We start from the raw sequence: 25,116 nt of genomic DNA on the forward strand, positions 1-25,116 counted from the left end.
GGCTCTTGCGAATGTGTTCTCTTGGCTGTTCTTTGCAGAACCAGAGCATAAACAACCTCTTGGAAGTTTATGTTGAGCTTTGGCTGCTGTTGCTTTCTGTCTACTAACTCCCAATCCCATTGTCTTTCTTCCAACACAGGGAAGACATCCAGTTGAAGACACCTCACAGTAAAATTAATGGACAGCCAAAAGGAATTTCCAGAGTAGAGTGTCGACTAGGTTCAACGTCTAGCTCTCAGGGGCCCCCCATGAGTCCTGCTAGACACTCAAATGTTAAGAAAGTGTCTGGAGTGGGTGGAACAACCTACGAAATTTCAGTATAAAAAGAAATTCGTAATATAAAGAGCCATCCGCAAACCCGGCCGTGAAGCTAGGTGCACTGTGAAGAGTCACACAATAATGCCAACAAGATGAAAAGTAGGAGCAGCAGCTGATGGTGACCTTTCTGTATTATTTTGTGTTGTTTTTATTAAAAAAAAAATACATACACACAATCTTTTTTTTTTTCCTGGCCAAAAACCAGCTGCAGCCTTATTCTTGAAGGAATCAGACTTTGTACAGCTCATTGGAAACTATCCTGAACAGACAATTGGGAACTAATTTAACATCTACTGACATATGGCACCACAATTCAGAGGTTTTTGGGGGGGGGTTTTGTGTGTGGAAGAGAATGGGAAAGCTATTGTGCGTTTGTCTCTGTCCACCAAACCTTGTCATGTGGACATTGTCGTGCTGTAGTCTAAAAACAATTTCATGTGGGCTTAGTGTTTTCTCTTAAACTCTCCAGGGTTGACGGAAAAGAATATGAAGGAGCAGCTGGGCCCAACAAGGGTTTTGTATATTTGGGTAGTGGGTTTGGCCTACAAGTGATCAAACTGTTCAACTGTTTGGAGAAGTTGAATATGTAGCAGACCGTTGCCCCCAATCAGCAGGGTTGGCTTGTTCCTTGCCTACAATGGTTTCTGGTTCATTTCCGGGGAGAATGCAGATTCCTTGTGCCTGTCCTCATGTTCATGAGGACAGATCTGCTTCTTCCATTGGAATGAATGGGGAAGCTCACACGTACATTGAAGGTCCTGCGCACGAGTGACCATGTATGGATCTCTGCTTGGTGAGCAAACACATGAGGAAGAACTCCCAAGTGATGTTGATTGTATCCCTCTTCAACTGAAGGAGGCCAGTGGGTTCCCAATAGTCATCCAGCAACCGTCTTGGAGACTGGTCTATATGGGCAAAATAAGGAAAGGAGCAGTTTTTTAGTTACCCTATTGCCATTTGTGGTCGTGTAGGAGATTCTGTGTCAACAACTGCATCTGTCCATGTCCTAGAACCGTTAAACAAGTAAGGAACTTCCATTCTTCCTTGGACAATTTTAGGTAGGTTTTTTTTAAAAAAGAAAAAAGCCTGTCTTGCTCAAGAGAGAGAGAGAGAATCAAATATTCAGATGGTAACCTATTAATGTAAACAGCCATCTTCCTCCTCTTTTTGTGCTACTGGAGATGGGCTGTAATACAGTGTGTTGTCTTGCACAGGTGCAGTGTGTATACTCTCAATGCAAGGTATTATATGATCTGTTGAAATTTGCTGTGTGTGTGTGTGTGTGCACGCACATGATTGCGTGCGTAACTGATAGTGTGTGATTGTCAGCCGGGCACGTGCCTGTAGGAGATAAATTTTATTGCTTGCCTGATGATCAGTGAACGCTAAATATTTAGAGACAAGTCAGGTATATTCCAGTGCTGGTGCTCACAATGGCTAGAGCTCACATGAATGCGAATCTGGAGACAAAAGAAAATCCTCAAGCGTCTTGTTTACAAAGATTCAAGATGTTCGTTCTCTGAATTAGAAAGTGTTTCTTCTCCTGCCACCCCAGAGTTGTCAATCACAGACACTATTGGATTTGCACGTTTTTGGAGAAAAGCAAGTTGTAAAAGCATTGCATTTAGGGACCTGATGCTTAACGTGATTGCCTTAAACCTTTCTTTTTTATTATTCAAATGATTTCTTTTATAAGTGTCCCTAAGTGAAGGGGTAAGAATTTTAAAAAGTTTAACCTCTACATCCAGGTGTATAAATGAGAGGTGACAGCAGAGACCATTTGCAGGAGACCTGAATGAGATCATGACTACAGTGCTGAGTAGGGAGGAGGTAAATCCTGTTTTATTTACTAATTAAAAATGGCCTCCATTAAGTTTGTATTTGTTCTGTGCAGGGAAACCTGGAGGTATTCCCTTGCAGCACAACCACCAGCTACGAGGCAAGGGAGTCTCCAAATAATAGCTGAAACAGTGATGTCAGGTGCCAGTCGAACTGGTAGGGTAGAAGGCAGGGAGGCCAACAGTAGGTGGCGCCAGAGCAAATGACAAGCAGAGCCAACTTATTCTATTTAGTCCCTATCCTCCTCCCTACTGTGTTTTACAAGGGCAACAGTTAGACTAGGGCAGAGGAAGGTGACAGTCGGTGCAACCTCTGAATTGGCTGTAAGTAAGGAGGGAGGCAAGTAGGGATTGGCTGAGGGCAGACTGAGGTTGGTGGGGCAGTACCCCATTCGCCCTAATGGACCAACAGCCATTGAGTGAAAAAGTTAGCCCCTGTTTCCTCAGAAGAAGACGGAAAGATGCCTTATGCCTTGTATTTGTTCATCTAGTATTATCTGCCCTCACTGTCAGCGGCCCACCAAGGGTCTCAAGTAAAGAGTCTCGCCCATTGGCTGATCCTTCCACCCAAATCTTTTTCAAGCTGCAGGTGCCTGGAATTGATTCTGGGACTGCCTCTACCACTAAACTAGGATCTCACTGCAGCGCCAACAATCCTGATCTTATTCTTGCCCCCTCCCTGCATTGCTGCATATAATCACGCACATCAAATTAACTAAACATGGCAATAAATACAAACACACACAACTTCAGCGGACCATGCAGCCAAGTCACGTCCAGCTGACACTCAAAACAGCTCTGCTTTCAAAAACTTGAGTGTTTTGTTTTAGCATATTTAGGCCCTCTCAGTCGAGAGCCCTTCAGCCGGCACTGGCACCCTGCAAATTCACACAGCTGGTGACAGCCACAGCTGGCTTCCTCTCTGCAGGGTGGTTTTGATAGAAGAGGCATGGATCCTTCTCTGGGGCATGCTTCCGGTCCTTCCGGTCAACTACTGATAACGAATGGGATCCATGTAGGCGGGGAGTGGTGAAGTTACCGTATTTTTCGCCCCATAGGGCGCACCGCCCCATAGGACGCACCTACTTTGGGGGGGGGAATAAAGGGGAAAAAATTATTTCCCCCCCCCAGGCGTGGGGCTGGCACGGGGGAAGCCCGAGCTTCCCCCAACCCCAGCCCCGAGAACAGCCTGCTATCCGCAAGCCTAGGGAGCCTGGCGGGAAGTCACGCCGGTCTCCCAAGGCTTGCGGAGAGCTGCGTGAAGCCTGGGCGTGCTCTTCAGCGCGCCCCAGGCTTCGGAATGCAGGCAGCTCTGTGCAACCCTCGGGAGACCGGCGCGACTTCGCGCCGGGCTCCCGAGGGCTGCGCAGAGCTTCCTGAAGCCTGGAGAGCGAGAGGGATTGGTGCGCACCGACCCCTCTCGCTCTCCAGGCTTCAGTGAAAGCCTGCATTCGCCCCATAGGACGCACACATATTTCCCCTCCATTTTTGGAGGGGGAAAAGTGCGTCCTATAGGGCGAAAAATACGGTAATCCTTTCCTCCTCTGCTGCCACCAGAGGAAAATCCTTAATCTGGAGGTGACGTTTGCATTGGAAGGAAAGTTACCATTGATATCAATGGTGGGATTTCCTCCCCAAGTCAATGCATGCTGGGGAGGGCCATACTTCAGTGGTGGAACATATGCTCTGCATGCAAAAGATCAGGTTCAGACCCCTGCATCTTTGGGTAGGACTGCGACAGAGCCCTGTTTATGACCCTGTAATGCTGTGACCAGTCAGTATAGACAATACTGAGTTAGATGAGCCAATGATCTGACTCAGTATAAGGAGTTCCTAAGAAGGTTTTCTCCCCAGGATGGCCACATCGCAAGAGGAAGTTGAATTCCCCCCTCCGCTCTTCTCTTACTCCCATTATAAATGCGTCATATTCTGCCCCCAGCCTCCAACTGATGGATTTTGCATTTGACTAAACCTGCAGATCAGATGCAAAGGTGTATTCAACACCATGTCTGGTTTGAACCGTCAGTGCCTTTTTAAGTTTTCTTCTCTCATCCTTGTTTCATTATTCTCCCAACTGTTTTGGTTTCTTAGATAAGGGGAGCGGGGGACTGCTAAAAGATTCTAAAGAGGAAACAAAAAAGGCTGCAAAGGTTCTAAGTCTAAACTGCAGACAACCCCCCCCCAAAAAAAAAAGTTTCATGGGAATGGTACAGGATTTTGCACCTGGATAAGCACATCGCTCTATGAGCATTCTGGATCAGGAAATGTTTCATGGCACCTGTGGGTTTGTTTATTTGTTTTGTCATTAGTCTTCGTCTTCTGAAGCCAACTAGCCCTGTGGTTCCGTCTGCCTGGGGTTTTGCTAAAGGGTCGGCGCAGTGGAGGCCATTTGTCAAACTACAATTTTGAGACCCAGAAGCATCATTCTTATGTTCACAGAAAGGTGCAAGGATATTTATTACCGGAATGACGAACTTCCGAGCGAAATTTCAACAGAACATGTGGGCAGTTTTGTGCCATCTCCAATTTGGAAACAGCGCAAGGTCTAGCAAAATGAATACAATCTACTCAGTGCGCACCAAAATGTGTGGCATCCTCTGGTCCTGCCTTCTGAGAGAATAAGGGTGGAGGAATCATAGAAAACTGGGGAGGTGCAGATGGAGGAATGTACAGGTGTACAGCTGCATCACATGTTCCATCATGTATGTGGTATGTATGTGTGAGTGGCTGTGCATGCACAGATCTGCCGCCTGAGTGCATGTATGGTTCTGGAGACTTGTGTGAGCCTGCCCTTGCTTCCTGTAACTGCGCACAGGATCACAGCCTGGGGCTGGAAGGCTCATGCCTGCAGACTTCACATGGGTATATGTGCCAACAAAATATATGGAGCTAATTTAGTACCAGAGCATGAACTTGGTCCAAGTGTTTCAGCTGATCAGGCTCATAGAACAGCACATGGAAGTTAGACAATGAGTTAGGTAAAGGTAAAGGGACCCCTGACCATTAGGTCCAGTCGTGGCCGACTCTGGGGTTGCGGTGCTCATCTCGCTTTATTGGCCGAGGGAACCGGCGTACAGTTTCCGGGTCATGTGGCCAGCATGACTAAGCCGCTTCTGATGAACCAGAGCAGCGCACGGAAACGCCGTTTACCTTCCCGCTGGAGTGGTACCTATTTATCTACTTGCACTTTGACGTGCTTTCGAACTGCTAGGTTGGCAGGAGCAGGGACCCAGCAACAGGAGCTCACCCCGTTGCGGGGATTTGAACCGCCGACCTTCTGATCGGCAAGTCCTAGGCTCTGTGGTTTAACCCACAGCGCCACCCGCGTCCCATAGACAATGAGTTAGCTATGTCCATTAATTTCAGTGGGTCTGCTCTGAGTGGGGTTTACCATTGGATACAAGCTGTGGCTTTGCACTGCGCTGGTGAGGTGGTTCAAATTGTTGCAGTTTTAAAATGGGGCAGTGAAAAGCAACAGTGGTGTGCAGAGGGCTGCCTCGGGATATTGGAGCACCAGTATTAATAATGCTTACGGTTTGAAGACAGGATGTGTGTAATTAGACTACAATGTCACAGCAGGCAAGGGGGTGAGGTCTTCCCTTTCGCTGGCACTGGCAACCTAGCACCTGATCCTTTGCATAATAAGCAAACTCCATGATTTTAGGGGAAAGACAAATGTAATGTTTAAGAAGCAATGTGACTAGCCTGGGAATCCTTTTACAGTATTCAGTCCAACCGTAAAGACTCCTTGTCTCCAGGGCAAAACTCTGAAACATAATAATTCTGAAAGTCTGCAGCCAAAGCTGGCTGGCTGTTCATGATGCTGATTGGCTGGCTTTCCATGACATCAGCAAGAAATTTCTCCCTTCCCAATTCTCTGGGATAGTTTTGCACCTACAGTAACAACAGTGGAAAGTCTTGTGGCACCTTATGTTGTGACAAATACATTGTGTTAGAAGCATTCATGGCCCCAGGGCCCACTGCAAAAGAAGATTAACTGGTGCTTGGAGATTATTAGGGCATATAATTCCAATTTTACTTCATCTGCTTTGGTAATCTGTTTGTTTCCAGGCTCAATTTAACGTGGTGATAATTGGCCTTTGAAACCCTAAATGGTTTAGGACTGGATTATCTCAGAAGCTACAGTACCTGCTTTTGTGTGAATCTGCTCAGGCTTTGTAATCAGCCTTACAGGCCCTGAATCTCTACAATGTTGTCCAGATGTGAGATCTGGCAGGGATTGCAGGGCATGAGATACAGAGCCTTTTCTGTGCTGGCACCACAATGAAGAAAGTCCTTTTGGGGCAAATTTGTTAGGCTCCTTCTGTGCCTTTCGATGGATGGTAAAATATTTTCATTCAAGCTAGAATTTAATTAGTGATTAGCATTTAGTAATTTAATACATTATAGTGTGGGTCTTTCCTGGAGTTTTAGTACTGTTGTCTGTTGACTGTTGTTTTAATGGAGGTATTATTCTACTGTTTTGTTTTCCCTTTTTGGTAAGCTGCTTTTGTTATCTGTTCATTGTTTGTATTCTGTTCTGTTCCTAAAATAACTGCAATCCTACGCATGCCTACTCAGAAGTAAGAGAAGCAAGCCCATTGGTAGGCAAACTAAGGCCCGGGGGCTTGATCTGGCCCGATCGCTTTCTCAATCCGGCCCGCAGATGGTCCGGGAAGCAGCATGTTTTTACATGAGTAGAATGTGTGCTTTTATTTAAAATGCATCTCTGGGTTATTTGTGGGGCATAAGAATTCGTTCATATTTTTTTTCTTTTCAGAATATAGTCCGGCCCCCCACAAGGTCTGAGGGACAGTGGACCGGCCCCCTGCTGAAAAAGTTTGCTGACCCCTGCAAGCCCATTGAGTTCAATGGGACAATGCAGTTGTGTATGAGCTTGCAGACTAATCTCATCAGATGCATTGTGAATTCAATGAAGAGGGTTCTCAGGGTCAAGAAAGTCTGTATCCTAATAAATGTGTTAGCATTTAAGGTGCAACAAGATTTATTGTGGTTTTGGCTTCAGTAGGTTAGGGATAGCTACCGTATTTTTTGCTCTATAAGACGCACCAGTCCACAGGACGCACCTAGTTTTTGGAGGAGGAAAACAAGAAAAAATATATTCTGAATCTCAGAAGCCAGAACAGCAAGAGGGATCGCTGCGCAGTGAAAGCAGCAATCCCTCTTGCTGTTCCAGCTGCGCAGCCTGCATTCGCTCCATAAGATGCACACACATTTCCCCTTACTTTTTAGGAGGGAAAAAGTGAGTCTTATAGAGCAAAAAATACGGTAAATCATTCAGTTTCTGGACCATCTCACTTCCATAAGTGTTCACGCAAGTCCCTTCTGCTGTGCCCTGTTTCTGCATTCATCTTCAATTAAAAAACAACTGCTCAAAGGTTTGCGTTTAAGTACATATTTAAATATGTATTTTTGAACACATTTTCTATCAAAATATGCATTCCTATTTTGATATTTTTTTTAAAAAAACTAAAACTTGAGCGCTGCATTGCAAAATTTGGCAAAATGCAAAGACAAATGGCTGGCTGTGTTCCCAGAGTTGTTGCTATGTACTTAACAGATTTGGGACAGGGGCCCAAATACACAGAAATGCATAAAATTAGCATATGCTGATTTGTATGAATAGAGTCAAATTTAAAATATAAATGTCACACGCTAGCTAATTTCCCACTCATTCCTACTCATTGCACCCAATTCCCCTTCCCTCACCTCCATTCATTAACCCCAGATCATCTCTAGATAAAGCCATCTCAAATCAATTTATCGTCCTCAAAAAATAATGATGATGATGATGATGATGATGATGATGTACCCAGTAACCTAGTTCACCCCCCATTACCCAACCCAGAAACACTCAGAGCACTTAGGAAGAGATTTGAGGCCTTGTCATCCCATCTGTGACAACACCCCTGTTTGTTCCAATCCACACACTAGGTTAGGTAAAGGTAAAGGGACCCCTGACCATTAGGTCCAGTCGTGGCCGACTCTGGGGTTGCGGCACTCATCTTGCTTTATTGGCCGAGGGAGCCAGCGTACAGCTTCCGAGTCATGTGGCCAACATGACTAAGCCGCTTCTGGCACACCAGAGCAGCACATGGAAACGCTGTTTACCTTCCTGCTGGAGTGGTACCTATTTATCTACTTGCACTTTGACGTGCTTTCAAACTGCTAGGTTGGCAGGAGCAGGGACCGAGCAATGGGAGCTCACCCCGTCACAGGGATTCGAACCACCGACCTTCTGATCGGCAAGTCCTAGGCTCCGTAGTTCCAACTAAATTCTACTCAGAATAGACACATTATAATGAAAGCACCTAAGTTACCCATGTCCACTAATTTCAGTGGGTCTACTCTGGGTATGTGCACAATCCATTCATTCAAGCGTCGTCTTTCAAACTGGTTCATATTGGAACTCACAAAGATGGAATCTTGCCTCACCACAGACACAACCAAACTAACGCAGCAGCCTCCTTTGGATTTTTTTTCTTAATGTTTAAAAACACACACAATAAGGCAGCAAATAACTTAAGCACATGGGTGCTAATTGCAGTGCTCTTAAAACTTATTTTTAATATGTAAAGGGGGCAGCTGGTGCACAGAGACTGACAGTGGTGCCAGTTTTTGATTCACTGCATTGCACTCGTGTCCTTTCAAGCTGTGAAGCCCAAACGGCTGAAAGGCCTTTATCTATTATGTATTGACTTCACCTTTTAACTGATTTAGGATGCAGCCTAGTTTACTGAAATGTCAGCCAAGTGATAGCAGGGGAAATATCAGCTACAGATGATTGGTAAAGGTTAACTTCAGTGTTGCCCACTGAAGAGACACACCTGAGACTTCAGAATACCTGCTCAAAGTTAAGACCATGGGTAGGCAAACTAAGGCCCGGGGCCCGGATCCGGCCGAATCGCCTTCTAAATCTGGCCCACGGACGGTCCGGGAATCAGCGTGTTTTTACATGAGTAGAATGTGCCCTTTTATTTAAAATGCATCTCTGGGTTATTTGTGGGGCCTGCCTGGTGTTTTTACATGTGTAGAATGTGTGCTTTTATTTAAAACGTATCTCTGGGTTATTAGTGGGGCATAGGAATTTGTTCATTTCTCCCCCAAAAAATATAGTCCGGCTCCCCACAAGGTCTGAGGGACAGTGGACTGGCCCCCTGCTGAAAAAGTTTGCTGACCCCTGGGTAAAACTATGGACTGTATCCAATGCTAGTCCAGTGCAGAGCAGGCCCATTGAAACAGATGCACATGACTAATTTTGGTGCATTAACTTCAATAGGTCTACTCTGAGTAGCACTTAGTTAGATAAAACCCTATTTTTATGTGGGGGTTGGGTGATTCTGAAGCTTTCATTGCCAAGCTGCAGTAGCTGTAGGGATAGAGGTTGAAAACTGAATGCATTTGGGGGAGACATATCATTAGGTTAAGATGTATGATGGATCCGTGCACACACAAGCTGGAAACAGTAGCTTGTTAAATCCAGACACAAGACTCCTCTGGGATGGGGAGATACATTTCATATTAATAGGCTTATGATAGCCACAGATTCCCCCCCTCTTCTTCTTTGAAGTTTGCATTTAAAATAGCCTGAATGGCCCAGAGACGACAGTAAATTATTCAAATCTTCCTGGAAGTCTGCATCTGCAGATTAGCATTAACCTGAAAAAAGGCAGAGGCACCCAGCTCTGCCCTATTTCTGTCTAATGCTGTGATTCTAAATACATCTGCTAAGACGAAAGGCCCAGAGAGTTCAGCACAGTTTTGGTGCACGTACGGGTTAGGATGAGCTTGTCAGGTGTCAATCCAGAGATTCCTTCCGTTTTGCTAAATTTGCCACTGAATTGGGTAGGTTTATGGTGGCAAACCATAAAGACAGTGGAAGACAGAAGTGCCTGGCGTGCTCTGGTCCATGGGGTCACGAAGAGTCGGACACGACTAAACGACTAAACAACAACAAATGGTGGCAAACAGGATTGCAGGGGTGTCCGTGGTAGGTGGGGGAGGGAATGGACAAAAGGTGGAAGGTTGTGGAAAGACAGGATAGTTTCCTGAAGCAGTAATAGATTTACAGTGGTACCTCTGGTTACGTACTTAATTCGTTCTGGAGGTCCGTTCTTAACCAGAAACTGTTCTTAACCTGAAGCACCACTTTAGCTAATGGGGCCTCCTGTTGTTGGTGCTGCGGCGGTGGCGGAGCATGATTTCTGTTCTCATCCTGAAGCAAAGTTCTTACCCCGAGGTATTATTTCTGGGTTAGCGGAGTCTGTAACCTGAAACGTATGTAACCCGAGGTACCACTGTAAATAGATACCTTTGGATCAGCACTTAAGCTGTGGATCTCTTATGGTTCCGCGCATGCTTCTAAAACTTCGGTCACAAACATCACTGGAACAAGAGGCTGCACATGGCACCCTATAGGAACAGGGCTATTGCATCCCATAAAAGTTTACAATTCATAGGTGCCAGTTTTGATTCGCACACAGGCTCTGATCCAGCCAGGCTTATCTCAACCAAGGTGCTCTGAAGACCTGAAGGGGTTGTTTCTCTGTGTACTGATTTGGTCTCTCTCTCTTTTGTCAGTAATATTATTTATTGCATTTGTTTGTCGTTTTGTTTAAAAAAGATAAAATGCTGCAGGGCAACTTAAGAGGAAGATAAAGTACCAACAGATAAAATAAAATAAAAGCCAAAAAAAATTTAAAAAAAGAACACTGCCATGTGCTTATCCAAAAATAGAATTAAAAAATATGAATCCTATCCCACCCCGCTAAAAGCTGAGCACCACAATTAAGGCTAGAATCACGCAGAAGTATGATTTCAAAACCATAAACCACCAATAGCCTGGGTAAATAAAAATGTCTCTTAAGCCAGTGTCTAAAAAGTGACAATAATGATGCTAGGGCTGTTTCTTTGGCAGTGGGGTGAGCCCTGAAATAGCCCGTTCTCCATTGAAAAGAGCCTATCCAGCATCAACTGTAAGCAGGGGGGTGTCGGGGAAGGACAGAGCAAGAGAAAATGGAGGGAATTGCTTCTCCTCCTTTAGGTTACCCATTTACCTGGCAATTGCTGAAGTAAAGGTAAGGGACCCCTGACCATTAAGTCCAGTCGTGACCGACTCTGGGGTTGCAGCGCTCATCTCGCTTTACTGGCCGAGGGAGCCGGCGTACAGCTTCCAGGTCATATGGCCAGCATGAGTAAGCCGCTTCTGGCAAACCAGAGCAGCACACGGAAACGCCGTTTACCTTCCCGCCAGAGTGGTACCTATTTATCTACTTGCATTTTGATGTGCTTTCGAACTGCTAGGTTGGCAGGAGCTGGGACCAAGCAACGGGAGCTCACCCCGTTGCGGGGATTCGAACTGCCGACCTTCCAACCGGCAAGCCCTAGGCTCTGTGGTTTAGACCCATGTCCCAAAGCAAATGGTATCCCATTATTATAAGACTTAGGGTATATGCTCTGATTTCACATACACCCCATTGGATCTTGGCTAACTCTATTAACTATCAGGGGGACACAGGCATCCAATCAAGTTCAAGCAAGCTTGTGTGTTTTTCCAGCTCCTGATTGGGTAAAACAAAGGCCGATGTGAGAATGAAGCTACAATCCTATAATCTGGGAGTCAAGTCCCATTGAACTTGGTAGGGCTCACTTGTGACTAGTTATGTATGGGATTACTCAGTCATTTATTCTGGTTGGTTAAATTAGATGGAGTCACCTATGGGAGCCATAACAAAACATGCCAAAGATGTAACTTGGGTTCCCCTCATTCTGGTGTTCTACACCAGCCATGGATCCTTTATAATGATCAAGGCAGAATAAGCTGACAATAAATGATCGAGCGCAGGTAAATCTTAGTTTTCTCAAAGCCTGTCCTTCAAACACCCTTTCAAGCAAATATTTGGTGGGAGATGCAGGACAGACGAAAGGAAATGTTTCGCACAGTGTGATAATGGAAAATGCAATCGCAAGATGTCTCAGTTACCATCAATGTGGACAGGGATTGGACAAATTCATGACAGATCAGGCTATCAGTGGCCAGGAGTCATGAGGCTATGTACTACCTCCAGGACTGGAGGTGAGGCTGTATGCTGCACTCCGGTCCTGCTTATAGGCTTACAGGTGCATCAGGTTGTCACTATGAGAACAGCATGTTGGACCAGGTAGGCCTTTGGTCTGATCCAGCAGGAATCTTATTACGTTCTTAAATGTGGTCCGTACAATTCAGCTTTTGCATTGAAGTCTCCATCTTACTGAAGAAACAGCAATAGTTTTGCATTACAGATTTTGGGGTATGCCATCCCGTCTCCTCCCATCACTGTCATTTCACTGAGTTGGGCAAACTGCAGTATTGTAGCTTGAATTCACGATAAAAGATGCTGAGATTTCTGGCATTATGTGGGTTTTATATTTGCAGAGAGAGAGAGAAAGAGAGAGAGATTAGTTTTGATTTTTTGATTATTTTTTTTAACTTGAAGCCTTAACATTTTACTTCTTTGTCTGAATTAGCAACGGAGAACAGTTTATGAGAGACACTCCATGTACTATGTTTCTGCTTGGGTTGAAGACCAGAATTTACCCTGATATGCTTTTTTTTAAAAAAAAAATCTAGTTGATGATGACAAAGAAAAGGGCTCTTGCAATGTTAAGGATGGGAGAACAGAGAACATTCCTTTCGGATATATATTTTTCATGGGAATGGCTGACAAGTTTTCAACTGTGTTTTCAGAGGTATCAAAGAGATTCCCAAGGCCTTTATTATTTTGTATATATATATATATAAATATATATATAAGTGAAATGAATTAATCTTTCGGTAGATAACCTCAACTGTAAAAAAAACCCAACAACCACACATACATGCACACATGAAAACTATGCAGATGTATGCTTTAATGTTGAAAATCCGATATGCAGCAGCAAAGTTGGCTTGCTGAAGAAGGCAAACCCAGGATTGTGTAAATATTTGCCCAGGTTTATTGTATTATTGGGACTACAAGGGAGCCTCTCCCAAGTGAGGACCACATGCCTGTAGGAGGACCCTAAATCAGGAATGGGGAAACTGTGGCTCTCCCAGATGATGATGGACTATGGCTGCGATCATTCCATGCTATTGGCCATGGCCAACTGAGGTTCATGGGAGCTGGAGCCCAACAGCAACTGGAGGAGTTCCAGGTTCTTCATCCCTGACCAAAATGGTGGCCACTAAAGTGTTTGGAGTGATCTACACCAGAGCCTAAAAGATAAAGACTAAACTGACTGGAAGACTGGAGGCAATGTTGTTACCAAGTGCATGGTTTGAGGACCTTGTCGTTGGGATCTCTTTAACAGTCTGTATTTCACCTGTTCTACTACCTTGAATTTTTGGAATGTATCTGTGCAGGCTTTGTGGACCTCCGTCTGTAATTCTAATTTCTGTGGCTCTCAATACATATGTATATATTTTTCAGCTTCTTGAGTTAATGTGGTTGTTTTTTTGAGGGGGGTGTGTGTAAAATTGCAGCATTTAAGCACTTTGTTTTGACTTATCGACATAGTGGGTTCTGGGAAAGAGGCACAAAAGTACCTCATACCACAATTTTGTATGGGATATAAGGAGCTGTATGCTGAATCAGACCACTGTTCAATCTTGTTAGTCCATTACTGTCTCTTCTCCACTGTTCTGGCTCCAGTGTTGGAGGAAGTATGCCTCTGAAGGCCAGTATCTGGGAATCACAAGTAGGAAAAGTGCTTTTGCTTCTAGGGCAATATTGCAGGCTTCCTATGGGCAGCTGCCTGGCCTCTGTGGGTACACAATGCTGGATGATGTTTGTATTTTATGTACTGTGTCTAATTAGTAATGGCTCTTGACTGCGCACTATAATGTCACCAACAAAACACACACCCTGCATAAAGAAGAAAAGAGGGTCCATATTTGCGTAAAATCTGCCTGTGTCAATATATGCACGAATTAGAAATAATCACTATAATTTATGGATCTGCCCTGGCCTTATAACATTTGGTTCAGATCTCTCATCGCTTCAGGGAGAAGCCCAATCTGTTCGGAGACATTCTGTGGTCTGTCCTAATCGACTCATGTGTCAGGTCTGTAGCAACTTCGTTAAAAATGAAACACCATTTCTTCTTATGGGGAATGTATTAAAAATGTCTGTAACTCCCTCCCGCCTTTTGGCAGAAGTAGATGAAATTTGCACACACAGCCACCAGAGTAGATTAAGCCTGCCAAGTTGCAACCGAATAAATCAAGGGCCTGTGGAGGCCAGGCACATTATGGGTGAGTGGCTCCTATACATGGCAGATAACACAGCTTTCACATGTTTAAGAAGAGTGGGATACTCTGGTTGGTCCCAATCCCTCCATCATGTCACAGCATGCATCCCCATTGTTCTCCCTGTGTCGGAGGGGAAACATTGGCCTTGCGCATCCAGCCATCAGGAGCAGACTTTAGTCTTTAACATTTCAGCGGCGCCCTGTGCATGCCCAAAATTTGGCGGCACCACCCCACTGTTCACCTTCCGTTCAGCTAAATTCACTGTGCCATAGTTGTGATGCCCTGTGTCACCCCCTAGGCTCGGTGCCCAGTGTAGTAGAAATGGTCGTGCTACTATAAGTCTGCCTCTGCTGTTATACAGTGGTACCTCTGGATGCGAACGGGATCCGTTCCAGAGCCCTGTTCGCATCCTGAAGAAGAAGGAGTTTGGATTTGATATCCCACTTTATCACTACCCGAAGGAATCTCAAAGCGGCTAACATTCTCCTTTCCCTTCCTCCCCCACAACAAATACTCTGTGAGGTGGGTGGGGCTGAGAGACTTCAGAGAAGTGTGACTGGCCCAAGGTCACCCAGCAGCTGCATGTGGAGGAGCGGAGACGCAAACCCAGTTCCCCAGATTACAAATCTACTGCTCTTAACCACTACACAACACGGAACGCACGGCGCGACGGCGTGTCTGCATGTGCGCGGGTCGCGTTTCGCCGCTTCCACGCATGCGCGTGACGTCATTTTGAGCATCTGCACATGCGCGAGCGGCGAAACCCGGAAGTAACGTGCTCCGTTACTTCCGGGTTGCCGCGGAGCGCAACTTGAACGCGCTCAACCCGAAGTGCATTCAACTCGAGGTATGACTGTATTTCCATTGGCTCCCTTTGTGGGGAACCATTGGCCCTCCAGATGTTGCTAAACTACAACTCCCATCGCTAGTCCATTAGAACAAATGGGGCACAGCCCCACCAAACTCAGTTGGTCTTCAGCCAGCCCCCAGCTACCTGCCTTCTTACTTACAACCTGTCCAAACTGGCTGTCAGCTTGCTCCTCCTCAGTCTCGAGTGTTTCCCTTGCAGAACTCGGCATAATGGGGACAAGACAAAAATCAGCTGCCTCTGGCTGTCTCTGTGTTGGGTCAACTTTCGGGCTCCTTGCCTTCCGAACTATCGCTTCCAGTGGCCACCTGGCAAGTGTGCCTGTTTGGCTGAGAGGATGGGCGTTATAGTTCAGCAACATCTGGAGAGTCAAAGGTTCCCAATACCATCATTGTGGGTCCCGACACTCCCACTGCTGCTTGGGGAGAGTACGGGGAAACCGGAGCACCAAAAAGTAAAAGCATCAAAATGAGAAGACATGGAAAGAAAGCCTCTGCCTGGAAGCTGCATTAAACACGCACACCCTTATGCTAATCCCTGCGGACACACTTTGGTGCTATTGTTAGCATCTGTGTGAGAGATGGCCCTGCACGGCCGTCAAGAAGATAATGGGATGGGGTGGAGCAACCGCTGGGCGTAGGAGTAGCACAACCGCAGCTGCACACCAAGTCCTGATTAATAGCCAAGGAAGAGGCACACAATTGGTAAGACAGAGCTTTGGCATCAGTGTGTGTGTCCCTGCACCAAAACGAATATGAGTTAGGGATTGTTGCAATGTGGAGTGTTTTTTTGTCCAGCCTCCCAGTCTCCCCACTCCATTCGGCCTTCCCTCTGGTTTCCCTCCCCCGGCCTGCCACAGTCAGCTTTCCATCCCCATGGAGCATGATCAGTCCTCAATGGCAATGAAATATACTCGGAGTCGAGAGTGGACTTTATGCTCTTTATTCAGCTCATAGTGGTGAGGAGGAATGGAAGTTCCCCCAGAATGTCTGCTTTATATACATTATTTACACAATGGGCCCCACGTGATTGGCTAATTCCGGGATTCTCCTGTAGGCCAATAAGGTTGGGGATTCTCTTCCACCTGGAGCTGGATTGGGTGGCTCCTGTGGACCAATCAGACTGCTGCATTCTGGATCGTATTGTTCTAGGACCAATCAGACTGCTGCATTTTGGATTCTATTCAACTCAGTACATAACAGGCAACACACCCTTTTATTTCCACTGGTGGTCTGTGTTCATTAGGACTGATAGGGTGGAAAGCAGGGAGCCCAACAGCAGGTGGCGCCAGAGCCAATGACAGGCACAGCCAACTCATTCTAGTTTTGTCCCCATCCTCATCCCTGCTGAGTTCTGGAGGGGGCAGCAGTGAGCTGGAGGAAAAGGAAGCTGACAGGCTATATGTCACCTCTGAGTCTGGTTGGAAGCAATATTGAACTGCAATTCCCATCACCCCTGCTCATTGGTCAAGCTAACTGTGGCTGTTGAGAGTTGCCCCCAGATGATGCTGGACCTTGGCTACCCCTGGGAGACAGTGTCAGCCATGGCTCCAACCTTTAGAGAGTACTGCCACCATTAGGACTGTCATGGATTTAAGATGGTGGTAGAAATTCTCCGTAGGGAAAATGCTGGAAAATGGCAACATGTTCATCCAAATTGAACGCTGCCCTTTTTGTACATTCCAAAATATATATACATGAAACTTTGGAATTATTTTCCCTCAGACATGACATTTGTTTAAAACACAGTATGGTGTCGCTCAGCAGAATGCCAATCAACGTCGGTTTTTTAATTTAAAAAAAAATTGGACAAGGACTTAAAAATTGCTATTAGTGAAAATGATTTCACACGTCTGACAGATCTATTTTTAACGAGGGCTCCAATTATGTACTGTCTGATTCTATGAAGCAGACTCACTTGCCATTCATATTGAAATATCAGCATTTGTACAATCTAAATCCTTTACAATTGAAAGAGAACCAGCTATAAAAGGCTCAAATGAGTTTGTGTCTGGAAATTATCTCTCGCCAGCATCCCCCAATCTGTTTCAACGTTTTAAAGCAGTCCAGACAAGCTGAACAGCCCTTTTGAGAGTGGGGAGGGTGCTCTCAGGCACTCATTGTATCTGATTACATATAAAACAGGAGTAGCTTGAGAAGGCTGGGGATTAGATTGTCCTTGCACTGGAGTGATTAAAAAAAAACCCACAAGCGGATTCTTTATCCTATGATTCAAAGCTTTCATGTGTGGCCTGAGATTTTCTGAAACTCCAAAAAACCTTTTAATGTTTTTAATTTCCATAAATTTGGGCATACAAGTCACCTAAGGCAGTTTTAAACACAACCCTGTAGACCCCATATCACCTACAAAAAATAAACGTATTCTCTGTTCTTCCCTCCTCTTTCTTTGTTATGCACCAAATTCTAGATTGTAAACTCTCTGGGGCAAAGCTCTGCCATCTTGTGATATGTTTCATACACATTTATTGCGCTATTGGATTTGGTTGGCATTCATACCTGTGGTATGGGAAAGCAAAAGTACATAAAGGATTCCACAATCATATAATCAGAAAGTCCCCTGATAAAGGTATAGTTTTACACTTTTTATCTTTCAGCTTGCCCACAAGAAAGCATTTGCGGCATCTTGTCTCTTTAATGTTGGGGGTCTGTATTACGTTCTTCCCATCCTAGTGTTGTCCTGGACTTTCGCCCTTTTAAATGCTGGGGGTTTTGATCCTAAAAAATGATTAAAATAAAACCCAACAACAACCTCCATTTTAAGCGAGAAAGATTAGTGACAACAATGGCAGGGCAGGGCAGTCTGCATTTTGCTCCCAAGTGGACAACCCCCATTCTTCCTCCAAAGCATACCTGGTTCTCTAAAGGACCACTGGATGGTTAAGTCCAGTCAAAAGGCGATTATGGGGTTGTGGCGCTCATCTCACTTTCAGGCCGAGAGAGCCGGTGTTTGTTCACAGACAGCTTTCTGGGTCATGTGGCCAGCAGGACTAAACCGCTTCTGGCGCAATGGAACACCGTGACGGACCAGAGTGCATGGAAATGCCATTTACCTTCCCGCCACAGTGATACCTATTTATCTACTTGCACTGGTCTGCTTTCAAACTGCTAGGTTGGCAGGAGCTGGGACAGAGCAACGGGAGCTCACCCCGTCATGGGGATCCGAACCACCAACCTTCTGATCGGCAAGCCCAAGAGGGTCAGTGGTTTAGACCACAGCGCCACCCACGCCTTTACCCTTCCTTCCTTATATCCCGATGACAGCCCTATGAGGCAGACTAGGTTCAGAGGGTGAGTGCCCCCAAAGTCACGCAGCGAAATTCATAATGGGGCCTCAAGTTCTAGTCTTAACACTGCCTACTTCATTATTCTGGATCTTGCCATCAAATACCATCTCAGACTAGTTGTTCAAAACCTTTCGGGGGGAGAGGCAAGCCACCACAATATGGCCACCAGCGTCTACCCCCTAGAATTAAGTATGGAATGACACACAGAGCAGAAACATGTGGCAAATGGGTGTCCCCCAACTTCCTTTCACATGGACCACTTTAAAATTCTGAGGTTTACGGTGGGCCCCTTAATGATTGTTCAGCCAACTGTAGCAATGTAACACTTACAGCAAGATGCTGTAGGGTCATTTAATTAACCTTCTGATGCTTTTTTATTTCTTATATGTTGCATTTAATTGTATTACAATTTGAACTCCACCGTATTCAAATTGAAATTCAATAAAAGAAACAATAAGACATACAATTAAAAATCAAGATGCCTATTAAATGCAATGTCGTGTACTGTTTCTGGTCTTCAACTGCAAAGTCACAGATATATACTGTGGACCGCTGGGAGGAGCGCAGAGAAAATAAACACCTTGGTGCACCTGTAGCAGCAAAAAAGCGGGTGCCTTAATGTTATGTTTCACTTAATCTGCCTCACCTGAAGTAAAATATGTCTCTCCTGTATCCCTCTCTACAGTCACAGCAGGCGCTGTAATGCTCCAACGGTTTGATTTTACCTGAAAAGGTGCACTTTTCCATTGTCTCCTGAGACAGATGGATGCCAATAATCTTAATGAAACTCTCAGACCACTGGTGGTCAATGGACCACATTTTGAGGATCCCTGTAGTACATCAGGCCTAAAGTCTGGCCCGGGGGCCTAATCTGGCCTGCCAGTTGGTTTAATCCAGCCCCCAGAGGCAGTTCCTTCTTGGTCGGCCCTCATGCATGTTCACTTCATCAAATCTGGCCCTCTTTGAAAAAAGTTTGGACACCCCTGCTGTAGTAGTACATAAAAGGAGGAGACTGCACTAGAGAACCTCACAACGGACACACAGCATACACTGCTAAGAGTAGCAATCAAGCAGTTTTGTTGAAACACTTACTGGAGTTTATGATTTAGGACAGCGGTTCCCAATCTTCACAGTTACAATGACCCCTTTTTAACTTCAAAAAATGTTGCAGACCTCCCCCCAACATGCTATTTGTTGTCATTTTAGGCTCCATTAATTGGGAAAATACAATATGACAACAACAACAAAACCTATTATGTATTCCATAAAGCGGGACTAGACAGGACTTTGGTCTGGTCCATATCAGCCGACTGTGCATAAGGAAGAATTTGAGCAGGTGTGTCTCTTTTCGCCCCTGCAGCGCGAAAATACAGAAGCTGCAACTTCTAAAATCCCCTCTCCTACACAACTGTTAAACCTACGTGTTCTTAATCACAGCATCTGGTCCTCGTATATGCAAAGGAGTCTTGCATCCTCGTCCCCCACCGGCTGCACTCCCATGCAACTTAATTGTGAGCACATCCTACTGAGTTCAGTTGAACATCTTTCTGAATAGATCTGTTCTGGGTTATGCCACAGTGTTATAGCCTTACAACCTTACATGAGTAAGCCCCACTGAAGTGTAGTTGACCAGGGCCTGGGGGACATGGGTTCAAGTCTGCTCTCAGCCATAACATTCACTTGGTAATCTTAAGGCAGTTACAATCTCTTGGCCTAACCTACCTTACGGGATTGTTGTGTGGAGAAAATCTGGAATATGGATGCAATGCAGTGTGATGCCATAAAAGTCAATGAGGCTTTTGAGCACATGTTTTACAATGTTTAAATTTTGTAAGATGCTTTGTGGGATAAAGATAATACATCTAATGGAACAGGCTCATGCGCCACAGCTTCAGTCTCATGCATGCTTACCTGGGAGTAAGCACTATTGGACTCAGCAAGCCTTATGTCCTTGCCCCAGATACTCCTTTCCAAACTCCTCTTAACACCTCAAAGCCCACTGTGATCCAAAAAGGGAGCAAAATTTGGCTAAGTACCAACCAGTCGCCCCCATTTGCCGTAGCAACAAACAGACTGCCCCCCTTGCGCCCTACAAATATGAAAGGGAACGAGCCTCTCTTTCAGATAAATTGGAGGCAGTAGATTTCACGCAGCAAAAAGTCCTTCTGAATGTTTTCCCTCTCCTGTTTGCAATACACAGTGCTTTTTTTCCTAAAATAAATGTTGACGAGTACTCTCATTTTCCTACTCATATAGTAGGCTTACTTGAAGTGGCCTCAAATCCACGGGAGTTTACGCCACAGTAAATTAAAATTGTTTATGTGGCTGTTAAATATCAAACCTCTAGGGGTCACTGTTGTTTTTAAAAAGAAGCAAGCGAAAGGAATTCTATAATTTCAGCTGAATTAAGCTAGCTAGCCTCCTATTATGGTTTATTTATATACAGTGGTACTCGGGTTAAGTACTTAATTCGTTCTGGAGTTCCATTCTTAACCTGAAACTGTTCTTAACCTGAAGCACCACTTTAGCTAATGGGGCCTCCCGCTGCCACCGCACCGCCACTGCACAATTTCTGTTCTCATCCTGAAGCAAAGTTCTTAACCTGAGGTACTATTTCTGGGTTAGCAGAATTTGTAACCTGAAGCATATGTAACCTGAAGCGTATGTAACTCGAGGTACCACTGTACTGCTTTTTAATCCAAGGCAACACTCCTGAATGAAGGTCTACGAAATGGTTTGATTTTAGAAAACCACTCCTCTTGCATCACCTCTGGTACAGGCTCCCTCTCCAAACCCTGTGTTTTGTTTCACATTCTTCATTTAAGGAAGGTTGACATTAGAATACCAAACAAGAGAGCCTGCAGCAGTAACCACCCTCTCTGGGAATCCCATATCATATTCTTGAGTCCCAAATCCAGCAAAGATAGAAAAAAAGAACAAGAAGAAAGAGAGTGGAGGAAAGGTGGAGCAAGCCACAAAAACAACACTCAGAAATGCAGGGGTGGGGAGAGAGAGAGTTGGCCACATCTGCACCATATATTTAAAGCTATCTTATATCAAGGGTTCCCCAAAGGTACCCTGGGAAACGTATTTGTTAATATTTCCCGTGACATCTATCTGCATCCTTTTAAAAAACTAGTTCCCAGGATTCGTTGGGGGAAGACATATTGTATAAGAGTGCTTTAAATGTACGGTGTGATGTGACATGTTATCATCTCACCTGTAATATACTACAGTATTTGTTCTTTCACAAGCACTGCAGCAAAATGTTGCAGTGCAGAGCACTCCCGTTCAGGTTACAGTGGTACCTTGGGTTACATACGCTTCAGGTTACATACGCTTCAGGTTACAGCCTCCGTTAACCCAGAAATATTACCTAGGGTTAAGAACTTTGCTTCAGGATGAGAACAGAAATCGTGCAGCAGCGGCACAGCGGCAGTAGGAGGCCCCATTAGCTAAAGTGGTGCTTCAGGTTAAGAACAGTTTCAGGTTAAGAACAGACCTTCAGAATGAATTAAGTTCTTAACCCGAGGTACCACTGTATTCCACTCAGGCTACTGCTTCTCATTCCTTTCTACTCCCCACCACACCTGCTCTAGAGTAAGTCTGTGGTGTGTTCTCACTGAATCCTCATTGGGCTGTTCTTGGGTTGTCAACCTCTCTTATCCTTCCATAGAGCACTTCTGCAAACCTGAGGCCTCCTGCCAAGGCTGCTGGTATCTGCCCCTTGTGCATTGGTGGTGCTGTTTTGGCTTCATGAGCGACAGCACCAATGGCATTCACAACCTGAATATTGGGATTTGATGAAATGATTTATGATTGGCTGATAAAGTGGCTGGGGAAACCCAGTCAGATGGGTGGGGTATAAATAATATTATTACAGTGGTGCCTCGCAAGACAAAATTAATTCGTTCCGCGAGTTTTTTCGTCTAGCGAATTTTTCGTCTTGCGAAGCACGAAATCCCATAGGAATGCATTGAAATTCAATTAATGCGTTCCTATGGTCAAAAAAAGTCCAAACAAAGCCAAATTTGGTACAACAAGAGTTTATTAAGTGCTCTTTAAAGTCACACATACTGTAAAGAGCATTTCAAAAATTAAAGGAACAATTAATTAAGTTTCTAAACATGACAGAAAAACATTTAAAAATCAACAAAGTGTACAGTATATTTTCTAAGACTCTGGGGGACAACTCGAAGAAGGTTCCTCTTCCACTCTTTGCTTCTTGCTGAAGAACCCCCTCCTCAACTGTTCCCCCAGCCACCCACCACACAGAAATTCAAATCCAGAATTTTTTTAAAAAAACAGCAGAGTGGCCCAATGGTCACAGAAAATCATAAAAATGCAGAAAAAAACCACACAAGCTTCCAGATTCTTGCAAACCCCTCCTCAACTGTTCCCCCAGCCACCCACCACACAGAAATTCAAATCCAGAAACTTTTTTAAAAAAACAGCAGTGGCCCAATGGTCACAGAAAATCATAAAAATGCAGGGAAAAAAACACACAAGCTTCCAGATTCTTGCAAACCCCTCCCCAACACCAAGTCCTTGAATTCCAAACACCCCAACCCAAAATCCAAAACCCCCCAAAAAAGTTTTAAAAGTTTAAAAGAAGTTTTGGAAAAGCTTCAAAAATCACCAAAATCTTCAAAAACCTCAAAAAAGGCTACCACACCGCGTTCTATGAGTTGCTCCTCGAAGTCAAGTCGCAACTGTATTAACGGTGTTAAGAAAAAGGAAACAAACTTGCAAGACGTTTTCGTTTTTCGTCTTGCGAAGCAAGCCCATAGGGAAATTCGTCCTGCGAAGCAGCTCAAAAAACGCAAAACCCTTTCGTCTAGCTAGTTTTTTGTCTTGCAAGGCGTTCGTCTTGCGGGGCACCACTGTATTATTATTATTATTGTTGTTGTTGTTGTTGTTAGAGCTTGTTGACTGAACACACACCACAGATTCAAATCACAAACCCCCAAAGAGCCCTTGGGAAGAGTAGTTTGTTGCAGGAGCTTTGGAACTGTAGCTCTGTCACAAGTTATAGTTCTCAGGATTCTTCTGTGGGGGTGGGAGGGGGAATTCCTTTAAATGTATGGTGTGTATCAGGCTTCCTCAACCTCGGCCCTCCAGATGTTTTTGGCCTACAACTCCCATGATCCCTAGCTAGCAGGACTAGTGGTCAGGGATGATGGGATTTGTAGTCTCAAAACATCTGGAGGGCCGAGGCTGAGGAAGCCTGGTGTAGATGCAGTCAACAGGCCCCATTGGCCAATAATAATAATTTCATCCAATTCCACTATTCAGCCAAAACCTTACCTGTGTAGTCTAGAATTTTCTGGTATTTAGTGTCAGAAATTAATGACAGTCTTGGGTTGCCAGTTCCATTTTATTTATGATATAGTGGTTAGAGTGTCAAACTAGGAACTGGTACACAAGGGTTCGAATCCCGACTTGACCATGGAGCTCACTGGGTGACCTTGGGCCAGTTACTGCCTTTCAGCCTACCCTACCTCACAGGGTTGTGGTGGTGGTGGTGATTAAATGAGATGGGGGGAAACAATGTATGCCACACTGAGCTCCTTGAAGAAGAGGGTGGGATATAAATGCAACAAATAAATGCATTGATATTATTACAATTTTACTATTTTATCATTTTAACTTGTACGATTCATTGAGACAGATTTGTAATAGTTGGTATATACAGTGCTTTTTTTCTAAAAAAACGTTTAGGGGTACTCTCATTTTGACACAAGAAAATCACCATTTTTGAGTGTGGATTTCATGCTCTTTATTCAGCTCATAGTGGTGAGGAATGAAAGTTTCCCCAAAATATCTGCTTTCTATACATTATTTACAAAATGGGTCGCACATGATTGGCTAATTCTGGGATTCTCCTGTAGGCCAATCAGGTTGCGGATTCACTTTCACCTGGAGCTGGATTGGGTGGCTCCTGCGGACCAATCATACTGCTGCATTGTTCTAGGAGCAATCAGACTGCTGCATTCTGAATCCTATTGTTCTAGGACCAATCAGACTGCTGCATTCTGAATCCTATTGTTATAGGACCAATCAGACTGCTGCTTTTTGGAGCCTATTCAATTCAGTACATAACAATTTTATAATTCAAATCGGGGGAAATAAATACAATAAATGGACAAAAGTACAAAGATTCACAAAATGTTTAGGGGTATGCGTACCCCTGCGTCCCCCCAGAAGAAAGCACTGGGTATATAAATTCACTGATAAATAAATGCAGAGAGACCATAATTACCCAAGGGCCACTCTTACAGCTGTTTTTCTTATTTTTTGTAGGTTTCACAAGCAACTGTAGCTCTTGCCACAAAAGGAAGAAAAGAGGAACTGAAAATAACCACAAGCTCTTCAGTTCTCTTTATTACACGCGTACGATTCCATGTCTTTGTAAACAGAAAATCTTTCGCTCACTGAGGAAGGAGATGGTGTAGAAGTTGTGACAAGCTGTGGCAAAAGAGTGAGAAAATATTGAATG

General features: G+C 44.7%; 1 long non-coding RNA gene across 3 annotated transcripts in view; it reads left to right on the plus strand.

The window, feature by feature from the left end:
- Positions 1-7,452: 7,452 nt before the first annotated feature.
- Positions 7,453-25,116, plus strand: part of LOC308465417 — a 144,715-nt gene continuing 127,051 nt past the window's right edge. For 2 of the 3 annotated variants that reach the window (XR_013980413.1, XR_013980414.1), the window contains exons 1-2: positions 7,453-10,250; positions 10,485-11,933. This is a non-coding gene — a long non-coding RNA (uncharacterized lncRNA). Of the gene's footprint in view, positions 10,251-10,484; positions 13,624-25,116 lie in introns of those variants that run through there. The other variant, XR_013980415.1, reaches the window with a different exon arrangement.

This window comes from Podarcis pityusensis (genome assembly GCF_964106645.2).
Source record: "Podarcis pityusensis genome assembly, chromosome: 16".
NCBI lineage: Eukaryota > Metazoa > Chordata > Lepidosauria > Squamata > Lacertidae > Podarcis > Podarcis pityusensis.